General features: G+C 35.3%; 1 protein-coding gene across 5 annotated transcripts in view; it reads right to left on the bottom strand.

The window, feature by feature from the left end:
* Positions 1-26,035, bottom strand: part of LOC128868759 (putative polypeptide N-acetylgalactosaminyltransferase 9) — a 363,662-nt gene that overhangs the window by 22,731 nt on the left and 314,896 nt on the right. The gene's annotated exons all lie outside the window — the stretch shown is intronic.

The raw sequence follows: 26,035 nt of genomic DNA, 5'->3' as shown, positions 1-26,035 counted from the left end.
GAAAATATCGAAATGAATTTCAAAACTTAATTAAATTCTGGTATTTTATGAGAGAAAGGAGTAAACTTTACTTAAATATTTTTTTTGCATGGTGTTGCCATCTATTTTTAAATGGAAAAATTAAAATTAATAACAAAACTGAATTAAATAGTATTATGGGATATGCTTATTAGAAGAAAAGTACTTATGGAGGCTTTAATTTAAATAACATTTTTGAAAGGAGTTACCACCTATTTTTAATGGAAATACCGAAATGCATTTCAAAACTTGATTAAATACTGGTCTATATTAATTATCTGAGATGTGTTCAGGAAAAAGGAGACAACTTTATTCAAAAAATATTTTACGTGGTGTTGCCATCTATTTTTAAATGGAAAAAATAATGAAAGTTAATAGCAAAACTGAGTTAAATATTATGGAGTATGCTTATTAAAAGAAAAGTGTTTAGAAAACTTCAATTAAAAAAATGTTGACTGGAGTTGCCACCTTATTTTTAATAGAAATATCGAAATGAATTTTAAAAACATAATTAAATACTTAACTTCAAAGAGAAAACTTGATTCAAGAAATATTCTTGTGTGGTGTTGCCATCTATCTTTTCATGAGAAAAATCGAAATGAATAACAAAACTGAATTAAATATTATAGGATATGCTCATTAAAAGAAAAGCGTTTAGGGAAGCTTTAATTTAAATAACATTTTTCAAAGGAGTTGCCACCTTATTTTTAGTAGAAATACCGAAATGAATTTCAAAACTTGATTAAGTACTAGTGCCGATGCAGGGCAGTGTTATCTGAGATGTGTTCAGGAAAACGGAGAAAACTTTTTTCAAAAAATATTTTTGATGGCGTTGCTGTCTAATTCTTAGGGGAAAAACCTCTGCAATTTATAAGAGGTTTAGTGTACGAGAGTAGGTTAAAAAAATTCGCGCCATTGGAGAGTGGAGAGAAATTAATTTAGTTCGGATTTATTTTGTGGTTGTTGGTTTAGCAGCAAGAATATTCTCCATACATCTACGGGGAATGCTGCCGCTGTATATAAATCTGGGTCGTTCCGGTAACATATTATATGTGTAGAAACATTTTGTCAAAAATTGTCCTTAATTTTTCTTAATTTTTCAACAATTTCCTTAACTTTTCTTAATAAAATTTTTTTTTATAAAACTATTAAACGTATTCGGTAGAATGTAAATTAGGCCGGGTCGGTTTGTGGGGAGGCAAAAAAATCGCCCATTGCTCTGTGAAAATCATATTCTGAGGATCAAAATAGGAAACTTCGCCGAAGGAGCCATACCTCTAAAACGTATTCTGATGTCCCCCAATTTGGGTCGAACTTTTTAGTTTCTTTTCTCATGTAAAGGCCAAAAATGGTGATATTTTGAAATGATTGTATGGAGAACCCCCCAGGAGAGTTCCAGGGGGTGTGCCACTGGCATGGGTGGATCGGCCGTCCAAAGTTAGTGGGGGTCGGTCATACATTTGGACTCGATTGGAGCACCCTAAATGGGTCAAAGTGGGATTTTTCGTTCGACCCAAATTGGGTGACATCAGAATTCGTTTTAGAGGTATGGTTCCTTCGGCAAAGTTTCTTATTTTGATCCCTAGAATACGATTTTCACAGAGCAGTGAGCGATTTTTAAATCGACCCGCCCTAATGTAAATAGTTGAAGGAGGTAAAAACATACACATACACCTGCTTGCATAAAAATATGCGCGCAAATTTTTTTTCAGTTTGCCAGAAGCAGCTTAGAAGTGGACAGACGGAAGGTCAAAATGAAAGCGTAAAACATTTCTCGTTAAGGTGAAATAAAACGAAATAAATAATTTAAATGGAATAGTAGTTAGTCCTTCAGCCAAAAGTTGAAATTTGCACTTACCAAAAAGGTGAGAAAATGAAAAGCTAGCGAGAAGCAAGCTAAATATGAACGACGATGGTGGTAAGCTAATATGCATGCACACACAAACATACATACGTACGTACATATCTGTAAGTGTGCGATACAACCCAAAGTGAGTGCCCGAACGGCACTACACAAAGAGTGGAGTAGCTGCAAAAAGCAAAAAAGAAGTGATGCGCTCAGTTTCACAGGCAATTCACCTGCTACACTCAACTTGGTATCGCATTCGCGCGCAGAACATACAAACTCACATAACCACACATACACACACACACACACTGACATGCATGCCAGCACATATTCTACGCTTCAGAGCACAGCCAGGGTCGGGGCTGCAGGACAGCTGCATGCCATGTCAGGGTTAAATTTATCACGTGCACTAAAAGGTGAAATAAACAGCAACAAATTTGTGAAAGCGCGTGTCGAGTATTATAAAGAACGGCAGCTGTGTAATTTTATGTATAGCTTTATTTATTTATTTTCACGAATACACCTTCATTGCGAAGTTGAGCTCGCATTTACACAGCCCGATTTTCCACTCTTATTTTATCAGCTATTCGCACGGTGGCGTGCCTCTTACGCAAAGCGGATGCGGAAATGCATACCTGTATCCTACACACCGTTTTACCGTTTTACCTTTTTTATTAGTATTGTAAGTATTGTTTTTGTTATTTCCTCTATTTTTTTTTTTGTTTCGTTGTAGCAGAAATTTATTATAATGAAGCGGCTAGGTGATGATGATGATATTGGTTAACTTTTTGTTTGAAAATTCTTTTACTCTATAAAAGTGTACGTATGCTGAGCACTCGTAAATTAGATGCATACTTTCAGGCAGCCATTAATTGTGGATGCGTAGAATGTATGGAAAAATGCTTCTAGCACTACTCTGCACTGAGAAATGGGTGGAGTTTTAATACAGTACTTCACCTCTTCGTTCAGCAGTTCAAATATTTGAAAAAAAAAAATTAATGTTTGTAGGTTAAAAAAGTTAATATTCATTGAAAAAACTTATAAATAAATTTAATATATGTAAATATATATATCGTTTTTTATTAAATTATTATCTATTTATTTTAAAGCTTCACATATTAAATTTTCAACAAAAAAATTAAAGAATGGAGAACCATTTGAAAAAAAAAATGAATTAAAATTTCAGCTGTATTTGTTTAAACTTAGTCAAGTCTTTTTCCGAAAATTTTTAATTTAACCACTAAAAAGTACTAAACAATTTAAATTAATTCAAAAAGTCCCAAACAAAAAAAAAACAATGGTTTGAGAACAAATTTTTAGGTTCCAATACTTAAGACTTTATAATTGTGAAGATTCTCAATATTCAGAATAACTCTGAATGCCGGAAAAACATTTTTTGATTTTTTAAATCTAATTTTTTGGAAATTCGTTCTTCCAAGAAAATATAAAACTATAATATAACTACTTTATTTAGGTACATAATTTTTTCCATTTTGTACAAAAGATTGATTGCCTAAATCAACGTAAGTTTTTTTCTAAGAAATTGTTTTCTATAAATTTTTTTTACTTTTTAAACTTTTTACCTAAAACTTAAAATACCTAATTACTGTTAATAAATATATATTTCATTGCATAAAAATGTATTTGAATTGCATAAATTTGCTGAAAATTTTAACACAAAATCGTATTTTGGAATTGTTTTGCAAAATTTATTTTCGTTTTTGATCAGTGGCAATTTGCGTAAATAAAAAGGGATTTTTTTACCTAAATATTTTTTTTCTTTAATTTTTTTTAATGTGTTTAAACTAATCGTCATCACCATGGGTAGTCTAGCGTAAGTGCACTGCCCTGCCACACCAGAGGTTGTGGGTTCGAATCCCACGTAAACCACGGTCCTCGTACATTTCTAAATTTACCTACTTTCCCTCTTTCTAAAAACCAAACAATCCTTATAATCCCGCACATTAGTGAGCGCATTATTTGCATTGTGACTGCTAAAACGAAAAATTAGTGGCGCCGTCAGAAGGAAGCAGGCGATCGCGGTAATAGCGCTGATGCACAAAATTTAGCGAAGTCCCTCAATCATCAGTGGGATCCTTCTGCCAGAAAAATGAGAAACACAGGTGGCGCTCCTAGCTAGCAGTAAAAAGCCCTTGTTCCTAAGCACGACAGGCGGGCATTCCCACTACTTAGGACTGGTAGGCAGGCTAATGTCGGAAATCAAACAGATAAACGAAACTAACGCAAGACTGAGTCTTTTCGAGGCCCAATGCTCCCGAGTGGAGGGAATATGGAACAAAAAATTATTATTCTTGAAATCTTTGAATATTTTAATTATTTTGGAAATTTGACAAAGTGAGTAAATGAGAAAATATAATTTTTAAATATTTGTTTCTATAAAAATATTTTAATAAAAAAAAGACGTAGCCTATTCCTAAGCTACCAAATTATCATCACTATGTATTTTAATGCAATTATGAAAAATACCGAAAATTCTGATTATTTGAATTATTTTAAAACCGTAAAAATTGGATAAATTTGTTGAAAATCTTAACATAAAAAATATTTTTTAAACTTTTTTTAAAACGCATTTTTATTGTTTTAGTGACAATTTGCGTACATTTTGTTTTCTGTTCTGAACTTTGGGTTCAAATTTGTATTTTTAATTAAAAAAATATTTTTAGAAAATCTCAGTTCTTGTGCTTAAACTCTTTTGTTTTAAATTTTTATGTTTAATTAAAAAAATCATTTTTAGAAAATCTCAGTTCTTGTGCTTAAACTCTTTTGTTTGAAATTTTTATGTTTAATTTAAAAAAAAGTGTTTTTAAAAAGTTTGTGAATATTTACATTATTTTGAAAACATATTTTTTGTTTTGTCTAAGCGACTAATAAACAATGTATTGTATTATTTGTTCTTCTTTTTCAAAAAAACCTAAATTTTCTTTTTAAAAACTTAATACTCATTCATATGTCTTCTAACGTGGCCATGAATATTTTCGAAACTTCCTATTGCTTAAATGAGTTTTTAGGCAGTAATATTTTTGCGAATATATAGAATTATAAAAATTTACCATTTTTGAAATTTTTTGTGAAAAATATTTTTTTAATATTTTGCTAAAATATTAAGTGGGTGAACAAATATGATTTTTAATAATTTTTTAGTTGTTGAAAATATTTCGAAAAATTTTAAGAACAAATTTAGAAAAAAATTTAAAAAATATTTAGAAAAAATTAGGAAACATAAAGGAATAAAAGAAAAAAAGGAATAAGAAAAAAATTTAAAAAGAGATTTAGGAAAAATTAAAAAAAAATTAGTAAAATATAAAGGAATAAAGAAAGATTTTGAAAAAATCTAATTATGAAAAAATCCACTTCGCGTTTTAAAGAATTCAATATTTAAAAAAAAAAATGTACTAAAATATTTAGGAAAAATAAAAAAAAAAATAGGAAAACATGAAAGAGTAAAGGAAAAAAAGATATAAGAAAAAAATTTAAAAAAAGATTTAGACAAAATTAAAAAAAAAATAACAAAATATAAAGGAATAAAGGACAATTTTGAAAAAAAGAAATATAATTATGAAAGAATCCACTGCGTATTTTAAAGTACTCATTATTATTGGCGGAAAATCTGAGTTTTCTAAAACTATGATAATAACTCAACTTTATTTAAAAGAATTTTATAAAAAATACTAGCTTTAACCTGTGGCCCCGCTCGCGTAGGAGTAGTTTTGAGGGATTTAGGATAGGTATATAAAAGAATCACAAACAATAATTTCATAGAAAATAATTTTTTTTTAATAACCATAATATTATAATACCCGGCATCCGTTGCTATGCCTCGTTGAATAAAATCAAAACAACCAATCAGAAAAATATCAAGCAAAATTATTTTTATTAGTTTTCTATCTCAAACCGTTTTTGAACTTTGCATTTGGGTCATAGTTGAACAGCTTATGCGGATTATGAAGTCTAGAGTGTGCTATAAATAGTGGGAGCTAGGAAGAACTATGATTTTTTAGATTAAATTTAAGCAAATATTCGATTATTAGTGGTGAATGAGAGTGGTGGCGCGGCCTGGGGGCTGTGGGAAGGGAGTTCCGTCATAAAAACATGCCTATAACCTTCATTGGGTGAAAATATGAATGTATATTATACAAATTTTTACGTCATTTGGTGTTGTCGGTTTGTAGTGATGCGCGGACAACGTACAGACATTCACCTTTATAGTATAGATTTATAGTTTTAGCGGAAAATAAAATAACATTTTCTTAGTTTAAGAGAATAAAGAGTAAACTGAAATTTTGTTCTCTAAAAAACAAAAGAATTATATCAGTTCTTTTTAATGAAGTTCTGAATTCGAATTAATTTATTTTTTAAGCATTTTTTTAAAAGGAAAATAAATAAGTATGAAGATAGAAAATATCGAAAATGGAGACTCTGAACAAATTTAATCCGGCTGGTTTTACGCGGAATGCCCCATTTATGATTTGTAATGAATTGAGAGAGCTGAACAAAAAGGCTGTTCTATGAAAAATTTCAAAAGTATTCACAAAATCAATAATGTTGCTTAACTATTCATAATCAACGAGGAAATGCTTCTAGCATACAACTAAAATCTTGTCTCCTCATCTCACAGATCTAAGCGTAATTTTACTGTAGGCACTTTAAAGAGCTCTCCTTCAAAACCTAACCTCATTACCAAAAAAAAACAAAAAATTTAATAAAACAAAATTTCGCCTTTATTTGCGCAACCCCATTTCAAAGATTCCAAGTGATTTTAATTACATCATCAAAGGACATGAAAAATGCGACCGTCGTTTCATACAAAATCACAAGCATTTAAGATGCGATGGATAAATTATCAGCCGAAATATTTGCGCAAATTCCACAAAGACAGCTATTAAAGTGTCTGAATGAAGTATTGCCGCGCAATCTGCATACATATATGTGTGTACGTATATATACTTGGCTACTAGGCATAAATTGTGTTATTAGCTAAGAAGAAATTGCGTCAACGCAAAGCATTTTAAAGCACATAGAGACATTTTAAAAATATTTTCTTAAATTTGCCGGCTCCATGCATTTCTTTGTTTTATTTAAACATTTAGACAATTATTTTGTGTTCTGCTTTCCACCTGCATAATTATGCCAATTATGCGGCAAATGAACACCGAAAACATTAAAGTTGATTTATATGCCTGCCAGCAGGAGTCGAGAGAGCGTAAAAGCGAGTGCAAGGGATTCGTTGTCAAGTGGCACACAAAAAGTAAAGCAACACAAAATAGAAATGGAAAATAAAAAATGAAAAGCAGCAATAATTTACATAGGCGCTGCAACAAAGGCACTTACAAATTAATTAAGTGTTTAGTGAAAATGCAAACAAAGGAAATGTTTTGCTGTGGCTGAGGTCACGCGGGCGTATGAGTGATGTTAATTAATTTGCTTTGAGCGCGGTCTAGAGGATTTGCTTTTAAGCAAAAAAAAAAAAAAAACAAAAACAAAGCAATGTAAGCGCGAAAGTGAAGATGAAAAAAAGTAATATCTAAATAAAACAGAAATGAAGGCAAGCGATAAAAAATTAAATATCATAGATGAAATTTTTGAAAAAAGGCGTAGAGTTTTAAGAAAGATTCCGAAAAATTTCGGTTATTTTGAATTTCCATGTTTTTTATAATTATGAAAGAACGTACATTTGGTAAAAAATAACCTGACAAAACAAAAAACAAAAACAATGTAAACGCGTAAGTGAAGGTGGAGAAAAATATAATATCTAAGTATAACCGAAATGAAAGGAAACGATGAAAATTAAATATTATCCGATCACATTTTGTGGAAAAAATAAAAAATATGGCGTAGAATTTGAAACCGTTTTCTGAAAATTGTTTTAAAATTAATTTATTTAAATTATTATTATTTTAATTTATTATTTAAATTTAAATTTCATATGTTTTTTTAAACTTTTAAGGCACGTAAATTTGGTAAAAAAAATTTCGCAACAAATTTTTTTTTCGCAACAAGATTTTTTTTTTTAATTTCACAACATAATTTTTTTTTTGTTAGGCAAATAACACTTTTTATGTCTGAAAGCCTGTTTAGGAAAGAGAAATATTGCTTTTTTTGTATTTTGTTTTTTAAATACTTGTTAAAAGAATTACGCAAAAAAAAATTCCGAAACAAAATTTTTGGGGTAATTTTTTTGGGAATTTTTTTGGGAAATTTTTTTGGAAATTTTTTTTGCGTAATTCTTTTAAAAGGCATTTAAAAAACAAAATATAAAAAAAATCATAAAAAATACAATATTATTTGCCAAACAAAAACAAAATTTTTTTTGTGAAATTAAAAATAAAAACATTTTCTGTTAATGGTTTTTACCAAATTTACGTTTCTTAAAAGTTAAAAAAAGACATATGACAGTTCAGGTTTCTCAAAAAAATTGTTTTTGTGGTATATAACCTTTTTCTTGTATAGCTGAAATCCTATTTGTGAAAGCAGAAATATTGTTCTCTCAAAATAATTACTTCGAATTTCGAAGACGAATTTCGAAGTCGAATTTCGAAGTACTTCAAAAACTTCTTAAACGAATTTCTCAAAAAAAAAAATTTCCCAAAAAATAATTTTTGGATACCTGAAATGCTATTTGTGAAAGCAGAAATGTTGTTCTCTCAAAAGATTATTTCACGTTCTAAAATTTAGGTGTAATTATTTTTTAAATACTTTTTAAAAAGAAAAGGAAATAAGCGTAAAGAGGGATTTTTCTTCCTCAGGAAATATTTCAAAGACAAATATTCAAACTTAGAACTTAAAAAAATATTTCAAGGTGTTGAAAACGTATCTACACCATAAAATTGCGAGTATTTGTTAAATGGAAGAAAATGCATACCAAAAATATTTCAAAAATCAAAATGAAATTTAAGCCATTTTAAACTACCACGCGAAAAAAAAAATTCCCAAATAAATTTTTTGGTTTTTTGGCTGAAATACTCTTTCTGAAAGCAGAAACATTGTTCCCTCAAAAGAATTATTTCACGTGCTAAAATTTAATGTAATTATGTTTTTAAAAACTTTTTTAAAAAGAAAAAGAAATAAGCGTGAAGAGGGATTTTTCGTTCTCCAAAAATATTACAAAGAAAAATTTTTAAATTTATATTTGTTCTCAATTTACAAATATTCCAAATGTTGAAAAAGTATCTACACCATAAAATTTCGAGCAATTATTATATGGAAGAAAATGCATACCAAAAAAGAAAAGTTTCAAAAACCAAAGTGAAGCTGAATTGAATGGGCTACAAAACTGGATACCCAAAAATTGTCTAAAACTCTTACAAAAGAGTTAAAATTTTAATTTAGATTTTAATTTAATAAATTTTTTTCAATTGATTTTAATTTCAAGTAAATTAAATTTAAATTTTCTTGAAAATTTGTGGTTTTTTTTTTTATTTTATTTAAAGTGTTAAACTTTGAGTTATATAGTATTTGTTTCAGTATGGGCAGATTTATAAAAGAAATAAAAAAATAAATAAAATTTTAAAATTCTGAAATACGTCGCGCTGCTATTATTGTGAGCACAAGGAAACTGGAATTTTTGCGAATTTACTTCCAATTTATTGTAGCAAAATCACTCTTTACTCCTTGTACGAGTAGGTATACCCATAATATCCTATCCATATTTAATATTAAAATGTGGATACAACGTCTGCCAGAGGATATCAAGATTTGCATGCAAAAGGAATACAAAGAAACCAAAATATTTTAAATTGTGGCCAAGAAATAAAGTGGCCTTTAAAATGAATAACGGCGAAGACTCGAAGAAAAACAAAAGCAAACGTAAAGCAACAAAATACCCACATTGTCTTCCATATTGCAGTTTTTATTTTGCTTTTGCTTGCCCCACACTCGAGCTCTCTTGCCTTCCATATTAGTTGCCTGCTTTTGTTGGTTTGTCTTCTTTGGTCTCTTCTTTTTTTATTGATCCACTCTTGTGCATTTATTAGCTTGTATGACCGGCCCACATGTCGGCATTTATACAAACAGTCTCATAAACATTGCACACTGTACACAGCAGCGAGGAAACTACTCTGCGGCATACACAGATATGAGCCGTTATTTGCATATAAATGCTGTGAGTGTGTGCCGTGAGTAGCTGTGTATGAGTGTAAGAAAAACTGTAACAAGGACTCAATTGCTGCTGCACATATACTCACATACGTTTGCATGCATTTGCAGATACTTAGTAAATGTACAATGGCAACAAACAATGCAGCCTAGAGGTATGCTTCAAGTAAATATTCCCTGCCTGCGTTGCTCACAATTGTGCTGCTGGAAGAAGTGGGCTGGTGAATATGAGATTGTAAGACATTGTAGTTGATGCAGTCCAGCACACATACACATGTGCGTTTCTAATAGTATGTGTGTATTTGCATACATACATATGTGCAAAATATATGACTTTACATACAAATGCGAATTTAATTTGGCATTTCCTGCTCAGGCACATGCAAGTACATATGTTTCTGTTAGGTATTAATTTTCCACTGCTGACGTGATAATAAAGAGTATTAAGAAAACTTTATTTGTACATGGCATAGTTATGAAATTATTTACACTTCATAATTGCAATTTTATGGTATGCAAGGGGTGGCAGTAGTAGGAATTTCACTGAAATGAAGCTTTTTGAAAATTAAACACTTTACAGTTGCAATCAAATAGAGAGCTTAGGAGTTTATTCATTAAGTTAGTAAAGAGCTTCCATTCATAAGCAGCTAACATTCTTTGGAGCACAAATTAAAGCCCGAAAGTATGCAACATTTCGAGCTTTGTTTTTCCATATAACACCGCTTCCAGTGGTAAGTAGTTTTCCACCGTGTACGATAAATAAATATATTTAAAAACAAATACAATAAAATAAAATAAAATGAAGTGAAATGAAATGAAATAAAACATAATCTAAAATCTAATAAAAATAAAGCTAAATTAAATATAACAGTATAAAATAAATATAATCAAATTGAAATAAATGAAATAAAAGTATAGTAGTTTAAAATAAATTAAATAAAAAAATAGTTGAAACAAAACTATATTAAAATAAAATAAAGTGGAATGAAATGCAAATTAACTGAAATAAGAAATCATAAAAAAATTAATAATAATAATAAAATTTTTGAAGTAAAAAAAATTATAAAAATAAAACTAAATTAAATGCAATAGTATAAAATAATAGGACTATGAATAAGTTCGTTTCGGTTTTACAACAGATGGCGTAACTTGATTATTATTCCATCGATCCACATTTCCAAACATTCATTGGAGAGCTACTGTCGTAAGGCACAAACGTCAGTATAAGTTTTTTATTTGAAGCGTAAACAACAATATTTTTACCACACTTGAAAATGTCGAATTTCGTGCCAAATAATGTGTTTTTGCGGGGAATTCTTCTTCATTATTTTAATATGAAGAAAAAAGCAGCCGAAAGTCATCGTATCTTGGTGGAAGTTTATGGTGAGCATGCTCTATCTGAGCGAACGTGCCAGAAGTGGTTTGCACGCTTTAAAAGTGGTGATTTTGGCTTGGAAGACGAAGAACGCGAGGGTGCGCCGCCAAAGTTCATGGATACCGAATTGGAGGAATTGCTCGATCAAGATCCGGCTCAAACGCAAGAAGAGGTTGCAAAAACTTTGGGAGTTGATCAATCAACCATTTCCAAACGTTTAAAAGCCATGGGAATGATCCGAAAGGTAGGCCATTGGGTGCCGTATGAATTGAAGCCAAGAGACGTTGAACGCCGTTTTATGGCATGCGAACAACTGCTTCAACGGCACAAAAGAAAGGGTTTTTTGCATCGAATTGTGACTGGCGATGAAAAGTGGGTCCATTACGACAATCCAAAACGTCGGGCAACGTATGGATACCCTGGCCATGCTTCAACATCGACGTCGGCGCAGAATATTCATGGCCTGAAGGTTATGCTGTGTATCTGGTGGGACCAGCTGGGTGTTGTGTATTATGAGCTACTGAAACCGAATGAAACGATTACGGGGGATGTCTACCGACGACAATTGATGCGTTTGAGCCGAGCACTGCGAGAAAAACGGCCGCAATACGCCGATAGACACGACAAAGTTATTTTGCAACATGACAATGCTCGGCCACATGTTGCACAAGTGGTCAAAACATACTTAGAAACGCTCAAATGGGATGTCCTACCCCACCCGCCGTATAGTCCAGACCTTGCGCCATCCGATTACTATCTCTTCCGATCGATGCAACATGGCCTGGCTGACCAGCACTTCCGTAATTACGATGAAGTCAAAAAATGGATCGATTCGTGGATTGCGGCAAAACCGACCGAATTTTTCACAAAGGGAATCCGTGAATTGCCAGAAAGATGGGAAAAAGTAGTAGTAAGCGATGGACAATATTTTGAATATTAAATTTGTAACCATTTTACGTCAATAAAGTTTCAAATTTCGAAAAAAAACCGCACGAACTTATTCATAGACCATTAAATAAAATCAAATTGAAATAAATAAAGTAAAAGTAGTTTAAAAAAAATTGAATAAAAAAAATAGTTCAAATAAAACTAAATAAAATTAAATGAAATAAAATACAAATTAAATAAAATAAAAAATTACAAAAAAGAAATTTATTAATAATAAGAAAAATTTTGAAATAAAACAAAAAAATAATAAAAATTAAACTAAATTAAATAGTATAAAATAAATATAATAAAATTGAAATAAATACAATAAAAGTAGTTTAAAATAAATTAAATAAAAAAATAGTTCAAATAAAAATAAAATAAAGTAAAATAAAATGCAAATTAAACGAAATAAGGTATCACAAAAAAAAATTAATAATAATAATACAAATTTTGGAAACAAAAATTGTTTTTTTAAATGTCCTTAAATGTAAACCTCTCTTATTAAATTTTGTCTTTGTGAATAGCCACATAGCCCAACAGTCGCAGAAATCATTTTCTGCATCTGGAAAACCCACATCATTCATTTACTCGAGAAAATACGCTTTCATTACCACTTTTTCAGCCACTCAGCACTTGTTGGATACTCCTCGAACTAAAACTTGTTCACTCACACACACCAAATCGTAAAAACCAAACCGATGTGCATTGAAAATTGCCGCACAGAAGTTCAAAGAAAAAACCTATTTCAGTCCCGAAAAATGTACAGAAGTGGAATGCATGAAAATTATGAATTAAAAAAAATATTACACTTCGCTTTTAATTCAAGCCTTATTAGAGTTCGCTGCAGTGAATTGCGAAAAATAAATAAAGAGAAACATGAGGAAACTAATGTGTCTTAAACCAAAGGGTTCTAAATATTTTTGAAGTCACTTGAGCGTGGTTTCTGAATTTCTTGTAGAGAAATACGTGGACAAATGTACAGTACCTTTATAAAGGCATCATAAAAAGCCGCTTGAATGAAATATTTCTATATAATAGGACTATGAATAAGTTCGTTTCGGTTTTACAACAGATGGCGTAACTTGATTATTATTCCATCGATCCACATTTCCAAACATTCATTGGAGAGCTACTGTCGTAAGGCACAAACGTCAGTATAAGTTTTTTATTTGAAGCGTAAACAACAATATTTTTACCACACTTGAAAATGTCGAATTTCGTGCCAAATAATGTGTTTTTGCGGGGAATTCTTCTTCATTATTTTAATATGAAGAAAAAAGCAGCCGAAAGTCATCGTATCTTGGTGGAAGTTTATGGTGAGCATGCTCTATCTGAGCGAACGTGCCAGAAGTGGTTTGCACGCTTTAAAAGTGGTGATTTTGGCTTGGAAGACGAAGAACGCGAGGGTGCGCCGCCAAAGTTCATGGATACCGAATTGGAGGAATTGCTCGATCAAGATCCGGCTCAAACGCAAGAAGAGGTTGCAAAAACTTTGGGAGTTGATCAATCAACCATTTCCAAACGTTTAAAAGCCATGGGAATGATCCGAAAGGTAGGCCATTGGGTGCCGTATGAATTGAAGCCAAGAGACGTTGAACGCCGTTTTATGGCATGCGAACAACTGCTTCAACGGCACAAAAGAAAGGGTTTTTTGCATCGAATTGTGACTGGCGATGAAAAGTGGGTCCATTACGACAATCCAAAACGTCGGGCAACGTATGGATACCCTGGCCATGCTTCAACATCGACGTCGGCGCAGAATATTCATGGCCTGAAGGTTATGCTGTGTATCTGGTGGGACCAGCTGGGTGTTGTGTATTATGAGCTACTGAAACCGAATGAAACGATTACGGGGGATGTCTACCGACGACAATTGATGCGTTTGAGCCGAGCACTGCGAGAAAAACGGCCGCAATACGCCGATAGACACGACAAAGTTATTTTGCAACATGACAATGCTCGGCCACATGTTGCACAAGTGGTCAAAACATACTTAGAAACGCTCAAATGGGATGTCCTACCCCACCCGCCGTATAGTCCAGACCTTGCGCCATCCGATTACTATCTCTTCCGATCGATGCAACATGGCCTGGCTGACCAGCACTTCCGTAATTACGATGAAGTCAAAAAATGGATCGATTCGTGGATTGCGGCAAAACCGACCGAATTTTTCACAAAGGGAATCCGTGAATTGCCAGAAAGATGGGAAAAAGTAGTAGTAAGCGATGGACAATATTTTGAATATTAAATTTGTAACCATTTTACGTCAATAAAGTTTCAAATTCCGAAAAAAAACCGCACGAACTTATTCATAGTCCTATTATATTAAGAAAATTTACGGATGTTGAATGTGGTTTTGATGCAAAAGTATTGCAAATAAATATTTAAGCAATTTAAAATATTTTTTTTTTTAATTTAATTATATTAATTGAATGAAATTTTTTTACTCATGTTTTTCCATTTATTTTTTTATTTTACGTTTTCATTTTATTTCATTTAATATATTTTTAATATTGTTATTTTTTATTTATTATTCTTTTTTAAATTAAAGGAGTTTTGTTTTACTTTAGTATTAATTTGTTTTATTTAATATATTATATTTTATGTTTTTTTTCTTAATTTTATTTTCTTAATTTTTTCTTTTATGTTGGTTGGTTGGTTGGTTTAAGGGTGACCCCGCATCGGAGTGCCACATAGACCGCAAGTTGGGTCCGTTGTGTTGCCCTAGAGCTCATTATGTTATATGATTTCCCCACCTAACCGAGATTTTTATTGTAGATTTTGGTCAAAGATATTAATTCGTTTCGAGAATTTGATGAGAGATTCGATTTTCAGGTTCGAGAGTACTGAAAGATTGTCAATTGTTGGAGAGCCAAGAAGAGCGAGTCGACTTCTGGCTAGACCGGGACAACTGCACAGCAAATGTCTGCTCGATACTTCCTCATCTTCGTCCTCGCAGTATCTGCACAGGTCGTTTTGAGGAGCCCCGAGCCGACGTGCGTGAGTGCCCAAAAGGCAGTGACCGGTGATGAGAGATATTATATGCCTTAGTTCGTGTTTCGAAAGACTTATAAGGGTTCCTGTCTGTTTCAGATTGTAGGATGGCCAGATTTGTCTGGTCGTAACGCAAGTAGTTTCCACTCGCCACCTCCGATCAGCAATGCTGTGAAATTCTCGATCAATGAGCAATTTATATGTTGAGAGCGGAATGTGGATTGTGGGTAAGTTACTAACATTTGATTGCGCAGCTCCAGCTCTTGCGAGCTCATCAGCTTTGCAGTTACCTTCGAATCCACTGTGACCCGGTATCCAGATAACTTGGACAGAATTCTGAACACTTATCTCGTTAAGAGATAAGAGACAGGATCGAACCACATCTGAGTGGGTATAAGAGGAGCTGAGTGCTCGAACGGCCGCTTGACTGTCGGTGAAAAAGCGGATATCCTCTAGTGATATTCTATTTTCTAAGAGAGTTTTCGCAGCATACCAGATAGCGCATACTTCCGCTTGGAATACGCTACAGTAGTCGGGTAATCTAAATGATAGATTGAACCATCTGTATATATAATCAGAGGGCCATCGATTTCGGTTAGATTTGTCTTCCATTCTTCCCTAGTTGGGAGTGAACAGGAGAATAGCAAGGGTGGTGATGGAAGACTTACATGATAGTCTATGTCGGAAGAGATAACAGTGTTCCTGTTCAGTATGGCCGAATGGCCAAGATACTTATTCCATTTCGATATAGCATTCATGCGTGTCGCTGCTTTCGCTGCAATCGCTTTGCCAGCCAGATCGATAGGGAACAAGTGAAGCAACGTATTTAGAGCCTTAGTAGGTGTTGTACTTAAGCATCCTGTTATCAGGAGGCAGGCTGTTCTTTGGACTCGATCAATTGTGGCTACTCTGCACCGTTTTTCGAGTGCTGTCCACCATACAACCACACCGTAGAAGAGTATCGGTTTGATGATCGAGGTATATATCCAATAAATGATCCGAGGTGAAAAACCCCAGGTTTTGCCTATAGCTTTCTTACAAGTATAGAGAGCTATGAAAGCTTTTTTACATCTGTTTTCGATGTTCAATTTCCAACTCAACTTCCTATCTAGAATAACTCCTAGATATTTAGCTGAATCAGATAGGAGTAATGATTCCCCTTTTAAAGTTATTGTTTGCAGTGGAGGAGATTGTTGTTTCCTATTGAAGAGAACAAGATCTGTCTTTGCTGGATTCGCATTTAGTCCGCATTCGGTGCACCATTTTGACAGAATATTGATTGAGCGTTGCATGAGCTCAGTGAGGGTATTCAGGTGTTTGCCTGACACGCAGAGAGCAATATCATCTGCATAGGCTACAACCTTGCAGCCTGCTTTTTCGAGATTTCGAAGCAAACTATTTACAGCGAGATTCCAGAGAAGGGGTGAAAGTACTCCGCCTTGAGGAGTGCCTTTGACGACGTACATTCTCATGCGGCTTAACCCAAGCTCTGAAGTGATTATTCTATTTTGGAGCATTTGTTCGATCATCTTTCGGATGGAGTAATTAATACCCAATTTGGCAATTTCAGACAAAATAGCGTTGGGTTCAATATTATTGAAAGCACCTTCTATGTCCATAAATGCGACAAGAGAGTACTCCTTATTGTGAAGGGAAGTTTCCACTGTTTGCACCAGTGAATGAAGTGCCGTTTCAGTCGATTTCCCTTTAGTATAGGCATGTTGTGCCTCAGAGATCCACTTAGTATTAAGTTGGGTTTTTATTTGCTCATCTAAGACTTTTTCAAAAGCCTTTAAGCAAAAAGAGGTTAGGCTAATGGGCCTGAAGTCATTTGGTTTGCAGTGTGAAGGCTTCCCCGTTTTCGGAATGAATACTACCTTCGATTTCTTCCAAATTGTCGGAAGGTAAGAGAGATTTAAACACTTGTTAAAGATCCTTGTTAACCAAGGCAGTAGAATTTCCAGTCCTTCTTGAAGTTCTGCTGGAATGATGTTGTCAGGACCTGGTGATTTAAATTTTTTAAAGCTTAGTATTGCTGTAGAGATGCTATTAGAGCTGATTAGATCTGATCTATTCCCATAATTACTCTGAAGAGTACTGGGAAGTGCAGGTAAGTTGGCAACACAGCCTGGAAAGTGAGATTCTAGAAGTATTCTAAGAGTGTGGTCAGTTGAAGTAGTCCAAGTTCCATCTTGAGTCATGATAAAACTGGGAGAGACTGGGTTTGATGCAAGAATCTTGCGTAGTCTGCTTACTTCTGAAGTGTTCTCTAATTCTTGAGTGTATGATCGCCAGGATGTGCGTTTTGCACTTCTGACAGCTTTCTTAAAGTCTTTGAGACATTGTCGATATTCTTCCAATTCGTCTGTTATTTTAGATTGGTTAAAGAGTTTCCGAGTTCGATTGCGAAGTTCTGAGATTTCTGGAGTCCACCAAAAAGGTTTATGCTTACCTCCTGTTTTCGTCAGGGGGCAAGATTGTCGTGCTGCGCTTTGACACGTCTTCGTTATCATGTTGACAGCGTTTTCGATATCGTTTTTATTTGCCATTTCAAACTGCCTGATATCAGGAAGTCCATTGGCAAGATGTTCTTTATATTTGATCCAATTCATAGGTTTTTTGTTAAGGTACTTCATGGATTTTGCCGTTTCGGCTTTTAAAGTGAATGTTATATATTGGTGGTCGGAAAAAGAGTGCTGTTTATCAACGCTCCAGTCCTGCACCAGTTGTGTACATGATTCGCTAGCAAGAGTAATATCGAGTACCTCTCTTCTAGACGAGTTAAGAAACGTAGGGACATCACCTCTATTACATATATCAAGCTTATTCGCTAGAATATAATCAAAAAGTTGCTCACCTCGTGTGTTGTTGTTTGTACTGCCCCAAACAATATTATGTGCATTAGCGTCTGCTCCAATAATGACGCGTTTCTGGTTCAGATGCGCCGTATTGACGAGCCTTCTCACTGCATCAGGAGGAGGCGAATCCGCTGCGTCGTAAGGCATGTAAGCCGACGCAATCCAAATCGGTTCTTTTATGTTAATTTAAATTAATTAATTTTTATTCCACTTAATTATTTTCCACTTAATTTTTATCATAATTTTTTTTTCCACTTGAAGTTTATTATTTTATTTTGTTTTATTTTATTTTATTTTAATTAATTTTGTTTTTTTTTTTATTTAAAAGATTTTGTTTAATTTATTTTTTTGTTTTTTTCCCCCATTTTTTAATAAAATTTTATTTAATTTTTATGTTATTTTTTTATATTTTATTTGAGTTTTTAAATTTTTTCCTTCATCTTAAATTAATCGATTTTTTATATATTTTTATATAATTTTTTTATTTTTATTTTATTTTATTTAATGTTGTTTCTTTATTTATTATGATTTTTTATTTCTTATCCTTTGCATTTTCTTTAATTTGGTTTTATTTTACTATTGTTTAATACTATTTTATTTTATTAAGCTTTTTTGAATTTTATTTATTTTTTTTGTTTTTTCACGTTTCGTAAATAAATTTAATAATTTCGTAAAAAATACCTTTTTTTACTTTAATATTTTTCATTTTTTTCTTCTGCTTCATCAAAGTTATCCACAATAATCCAAATTATACAGCTAGGCGGAAACACATTAATCGCCTAAAGTGAAACAACCAAACACTTTGGTGTAGATACACGAAAATGTGTCACTTTAATTGCGGAAGCGACCATGCCAGCATAATGAAACATACCAGCAGGCGCAATGGTAACCGTGATACCTAGGATATTGGACGCTTTTGAATAGTTGCGCTACGGCTTGCGCTTGGTTATGTTGTTGTTGGCCTGAAATGTAAAACACACAAACAAACATCGCGCGCCCACACAAGAACTTAATAGAAACACGCATACGCCATCACCCCCTCTAAAAGTTTTCCAATAAAATCTTCAATGCTAACACGTTTTGCAGAGTTCCGAGAAGAGGAGAAGCCTGTTTGTGATATGAGGAGGACTGAAGGACGAATGCTGTTGCCGTTGAAAACTATGTGCGTGCAAAATGAAAGCGTTGAAACAACGAGAGCTGCCAGTAAATGTGGTTGGCGATGGGGAGCAAGTCTGCGCAACTACGAAACATTTTTGTGAGTAGCATCCCTGTAATGATTATGATTATCGAGCGCCCATCAGCGTAGAACCAGTCGACTTTTGTAGCTGGTATGGCGCGATAAGTCTTACTTTCAGTTTCTAAGTGAGTTCGTTCATCTTTTTATTTAATAACCTCGACGGCTCGGGTTTCTATATTATTATGAGCCGGTGAAGAATAATAAATCCAAAGGGGATTCAATATACATTTTGCCACATCTGTTAGTTATGCACATTTATTGCTAAGTATCAAAATAGCAAAATAATATTAACGCCCTGTGTCGCGTCTGATCACACCGAACTTCCCGACAAGTGCTAAAGTTAACATGAAACAGCCTTCCAAAGGAGGCCGACTCAGACATACCGACAACAGTTACGGACGCTTGAGTTAACAACTCACGACCATATCATACGCAGACAAGACGGTAATGCCCATGACATTATCGCACATTTTCGAAGTTCCATTTACTTCTTAAAGGAGTAATGGAGACTAGCAGCGACGTATAACCTCCTAGAGAGCCTGGACGCAGGTTTCTTTTTTGGTTGTTATCCACACTCACGGCTCCACTCCCGATGTATTGCAAATGCGGTCGCGGGGTGGAAGTCAGCCGAAGAGGGGAAGTCTGTTTTAGTGGGAACGTGCCCCACATATCATTGGCGCGACGGCATCAATTGAATGTTTCTGACATTTTTTACGTTCCCTCCACAAAAAAAAGCAAACAAAAAATATGTATCAGTCTCTCCAGCTAGCAAATATTTCCGTTCTTTCAGCTAGTAAAAGTTATTAAGCTCACATTGTATGTGCCATAAGCCGCAAGAGCATGGAAATTTAATTTTCGACTAGTAAATTTATAAACCTACGATGAAATGCATAGATTTTATGCTCCAGAGTTGCTAAATTTGCTGTGGAATGAATCCGATCTTCATACAGGAATTCCCATAAGTCTGCTGAGAATCCCTTTAAAACACTAAACGCATCAAATACTGAATGAAAAAGTAGAGTTCAGCAAGTCTTTTTGTGGAGCTGCACCAACTTTTCCTGCAGGGCTGCTTCACACCATGCGTACACAACCTGCGTGGCACGTTTTGGAACGGCGTGAATGCGTTTAGTTTGGGTAGCATAAAAAGGTACGTGAGGGTGAGGAACGTGAGCACATTGCCAGCGTGGAGGTCGAGAACGGCCAATGTTTAATATAACTGTAATCTATTTTTGCGCTGTGAATAAATACGCTCATGCATGTGTGAGTGCTTCTGAGCCATTCGCTATTATTACATGAAGTCAAATAATGCTACAGTGGAAATTACATACATAATGTGAATATAAATGTTGTGTGAGCGCAGTGTGAGCACGATGAAAAAGAATTATTTAAAAGACAAAATAATTATACTCAGGGGACTTAGCTGGCTGCAATTTCTTATATAAGTAAATTGATCAGACATATTGAAGTCCTCTGTGACGACAGCTATCGAGTACAGCTGATGTGTCTGAGAAGAACATTGAAGGAAGGTGTCAGGTGTACTTAAAACTGTAAAATACTTAAAAATAAAACCAGAAAAATATTGCACTCAGAAATCGCAGATGTATTTGAGGTTTGCACTTCTACCTCTTGACCTTTTGGGCCCAATTTTTAAGTTGAAAATATGCGTAAAAAGTAACCAATCCATAGGGGTAAGATCTGGCAACCTGGAAGGCACCGCAACGGCTTATCAGTTTGTGAGCAAAGAAATCACGCAGTATCGCCATGGTCTCTCTGGCCGGGTGCGGCGTGGTGCCATCTTGCCGAAACCACTTACGTGCACTGAAGCAAGCGCGTGTACACTCATTATTGGCAGAAAATAGTCGTTCAGCGTGCGCTAATAAACGTCAGCCGTCCACAGAAATTGCCAGCGAGGATTTTCCAAAAAAATATGGTTCAATGCACACCAAATCAGTGGGGGTAAGGATTGTCTCTCGATCGAATTATTTTGCCTAAAAATCTGGAAATAAATCTGAGTAAAGTCATTATTTCATGCAGCCGCCATAGCCGATGGGGTTGGTGCACGACTACTGTTCGGAATTCACAGAAAGAACGTAGGTTCGAATCACAGTGAAATACTAAAAATTAAGAAAAAGCATTTTTCTAATAGCGGTCGCCCCTCGGCAGACAATGGCAAACCTCCGAGTGTATTTCTGCCATGAAAAAGTTCCTCATATCCAAAATATCTGCCGTTCGGAATCGGCTTGAAACTGTAGGCCCCTCAATTTCTGGAACAACATCAAGACGCACGCCACAAATAGGAGGAGGAGCTTGGCCAAACACCCAAAAAGGGTGTGCGCTCCAATTATATACACATGTAGATATGAAACCATGTTTTATGCAACTGCTTAACGCCTGAAAGCTGGCTTCTCTTCTCAGTGTAGAAAACGTGTGTTTTCCTCTTTTGTTTAAAGCCAAAAACAAGTCTTATCTTCCGCGTTGGCGACTCAATACTTTATTAAAAGAATTTTTTTCCAACTTCACTTTGCAGCTGTGAAGCGACACCCGTTAATTACACATGCACACGTCGATTTCTTCGCATTTAGGCCGGATTCACACTATGATGCCGATCACGGTCCGCTCTCGGTCCAGTCTCGGTCCAGTCTCGGTCCGGTAAAATATTCACAAACGAAAAACAATGACTGTATTCACACTATCCGCGCTGTTCAAGTTTCGGTACAGTCACACTCCAGCATCGATCAAGTTCGAAGAATATTTTGCTGGAGCGTGATCGAACTTGCCGCGACTTGTACTGATAGTGTGAATAACGTTGCGTTCTCGGTTCAGTCTTTCGACAATAGCAACCTATTGGAGAATTGAAAAAATTTTCAATTTCATTTTCATTTTCAACGAACGATGAATCGCGACTGGACCGATGTAAGAACACAAATGTAGATGTCGAAAGATTTTACCGAACCGAGACTAGACCGAGAACGAACCGTGATCGGCACCATAGTGTGAATCTACCCTTAATATGCAGATACTTGCATCATTTTAGGCATGAACGTATGTGTGTGTGTACGTACATGTCTTACATGTAAGCCACGCATGTCAGATAGTCACGTTTTAGAGCTTACAATAAAATGAAATCGCAACAGCGTTGCCATTGCCAATTGCAAAACAGGGACCCTTTTAACACAAAAACCTGGAAAGCAATAACATCAACTGCTTTTCCTTATCTTTTTCTTGCAGAGCGATTGAAAATAGACTGGCAGCTAGAAAAGATGTAAAGAGAAGGAAGCCTAGTATATACAGTCAGTCGAAAAAGTTTTGGGACAAACATATTTTTACGATATTCACAACGTTTTTTATGTTAAATTATTTTTGTAAATTTCGTATGAAAGCATAGTATTTAGTATAATAAATGCCGTATAAATCGAAGTTTTGAACTTTGTGCAAAATAAAAAAAAAATGAATGAAATTTTCATTAGAACTTCGAGATTCTTACTCAGAATTTTAACAAATTTTTTTCCGGTATATATATTAATTTTATAGCTCTTGTTATTCAAGTGAAACAAAGTGCAATGTTTTTATAATGACGATGGCCTACGGAACATCAACTGACAGCTCCTGCATCAGCATTTTAACAGTGAATGAACTTTTTAATAATTGACAAAAAGTCGACAATTGGCTTCAACAATCTTTATAATCACCCTAATATTGTGCATATTTAACGTCTTTAACGTTTTTATACTGATAGACAAATATTTGTTGCGCAAGCACTTTTAATTGGTCTCATTCGGACTGGTCCCCTTCTAGTTATTATCGGATGACTTCCGCTATTAAATACCAGTTCGTGAACTTCAAAGTAAGCTTTTCATTTACAACCCGGTTCTATGCACTTGTGAAACTCCCACTCTTGCTTATTTATCAAGTTTGCATTTTTGTCGTGATTTTGGCATTCCTTATCAAAAATGAAAAACTCTCTTTTGCAGATAGCTGCTAGGTTTGTAATGCATTTAGGGAAACTTTGAAGTGCATACTGCTAACTCTCAGTTTCCAGTGTTACCCACAGGTGACTTAAGTTTAAGAAAATATATTTTTTAATCCAAGGCGCTTCTAGTCTAAGTAGTCGGCATGAAATTGGGAACAAAATTACGGTGAACGCCCCAAATAGGAAGATGAGCTCGCCTAAGCACCCATAAGGGATGTACGCGCCAATTATATGCATACACATAGAACAGAGTTCCAAGGCCAAAGGCAGACTGAGTAACCGATGGATAGACACAGAGCGGAATGATCTTAAAGATTTGCGAATTCGTAACTACGAAGCAAAAGCTCAAGATCGACCGCTTTGGAGCAGCACTGAGAATGATGATAATGATGGAGCACCCATTCCGCACTTGTTTCTAACAAAAATTTGCGTATTTGTCGAGAAGAAATCTTCATTTCCACCAGCTTATTGCATCGGCTCACAAGCCTGAATTGATAATGGGAAAAGTGCATATCTTGGCTCAAGAATTACTCGTTAATTCGAGATTAGGCAATTAGTAGAGTGTAAATTGTATGTACCCGGGGTCATACGGTACTTAGCCTATCTCACATCAATACCGCGCAGTACGCAATGAGGAATCGCATACTTCAAGAGGTATCCCTGTCTCTTACAGAACACTGCCGATGTAGACGCGTAGGATTTCGAATCTATCCTCCCTCCCTAATCCAGGGTACGTTAATGTACCTATCTACTAGCTGGTTTCCAGTCAGGGGCGACCGACTGTATTCTAATGGAGCCTCCCGGATACTGTCCACCTGTGGCAGTAACAGAGGACTTGCTGCGCCATAGGGTTCTGTCGCAGATGACCATTCCACCTCCCCTTATCTTCTGCGTTGTGATCACCTTAAATGTTAGAAATGCTTTTAACTCGGCAAACTGGCCAACCATCATAACCGCCTTCAAAGGTTTCAAAGTAAAGGTTCACAACCTACCTTGTTCGCATTATCAGCAGTTATCTGAGTGACCGCATTCTGCGATATGAAACTGAAAATGGCAAAAAAACGTACAAAGTCTCCTTTGGTGTACCACAACGATCAGTGCTGGGACCAACTTTGTGGAACATCATGTTCGCCATACGCCGAAATTGTGGGATACGCCCATGATATTTCCCTGGTGGTAGTTGATAGGAAACTTGACCACTTAAAGGAAAAGTGCAACGATGGCTTAACGAAGCTAAGTTAGATTTAGCCGGTCACAAAATCAAAGCAGACCTAATAAGTGCTGGAGGGCGAAAGTCCTTTGAGTTGATAATCTCGAAAAAGGCGGTCAAATATCTTCGGGTCTGAATCGACACCGCAGTATTTAATAAATGCAAGTTCCAAGGAGGCTTCTGTCAATGGTGCCCTGACGCGACTTCTCCCTAATATAGGTGGGCCCCAGGGCAATCGGAGACGACTACTGTCATTTGTTGCTGACTCTATAATTCTGGACGGGCCCAAAAGGTCTAATCTACGGGAAGTAACACAGACATACAGGCAGGGCGCGCTGCGTGTAGCTTGCGCGTCTAGGACGGTGTCTGATGATGCAATCTGCGTAATAGCGAGAAAGATACCCATAAACCTCTTTGCAGATGAAATGGTTCGGCTCTATAACGGGCAAGCAACACGGCCCACACCAGTAGAAAAATCAGTTGAACGACTGATGACAATAGGCCGGTCGCAGCAGCGGTGGGATGAGTCACAAAGCGGACGTTGGACCTACAAACTCGTACCACGTGTTGATGAGTGGTTAATGAGAAAACATGGAGACACCGACTATCACCTTTCACGGTTGCTCAGCGGACATATGGCTGTTTTCAGGAATGCCTGCACCATTTTAAGCCAGCGGGCAACCCTTTCTGTCCAAACTGCCCGAATACTGACGAAAACGCAGAGCACGTCATGTTTTATTGCGACCGCTCCAGAGAGGAAAGAGCTATACTGGAGCAAGCTCTGGATCATCAACCATCCCCCAGCACCCTCATACTAGATATGTGCGCAACTAGCGGTAAGTGGGAGGCAGCGCAAACGTTCACAGGTAAGATCATGACGTGACTTCGCCATATTGATTGGGAACGCAAAGCGTTTCAGCAACAGTTGCAGCAACAGAGAAGGCGGACAGTTTCTGACGAACCGACAAAAAGCACAGACGTTTGTGTGAAACGCTCGTTACAGTATCGTACAAAAGACAAGACGGTAGAGAGTTAATATAACACTTCTGCAAGTTTTCCGATGTCTCCTTTTCTTTGGAACCACCTAAAAACACAGTGAGAGTTATTGGGCCTATCGACGGTATATAGCCTTCATACGCCTGCAGGAGGGGAACCTGAACACAGGTACCTGTTGCGTCTTCGGACATAAACGCGGCTCTACACAGATGTTATACTTTTGTGGTTCCAAGGTAGAATTAGGCGAGGTGGAGAATAGTTATAGTATTAGTGGGAGCCTTTACTTCTAGTCTCTTGAATGTCTCATCAAAGTAGGTGGGCAACGAACCAGCTGAAATGAATAAAAATGTACAAGAAGCCTCGCACCCCTGCACGGGAAAAAACCCAGATACACCTATTCGGGAATTGCTCTGAGGGGCTGAGAGAGCCTACATGGCCCAGCAACTCTACTAACCAAACTCTTTAGTCCTCTGTTCTCACAGGTAG

Source organism: Anastrepha ludens, chromosome 6, assembly GCF_028408465.1.
Source record: "Anastrepha ludens isolate Willacy chromosome 6, idAnaLude1.1, whole genome shotgun sequence".
Lineage (NCBI taxonomy): Eukaryota > Metazoa > Arthropoda > Insecta > Diptera > Tephritidae > Anastrepha > Anastrepha ludens.
Note: the sequence above shows the minus strand (reverse complement) of the source record. Positions and strands in the feature narration are given on the sequence as shown.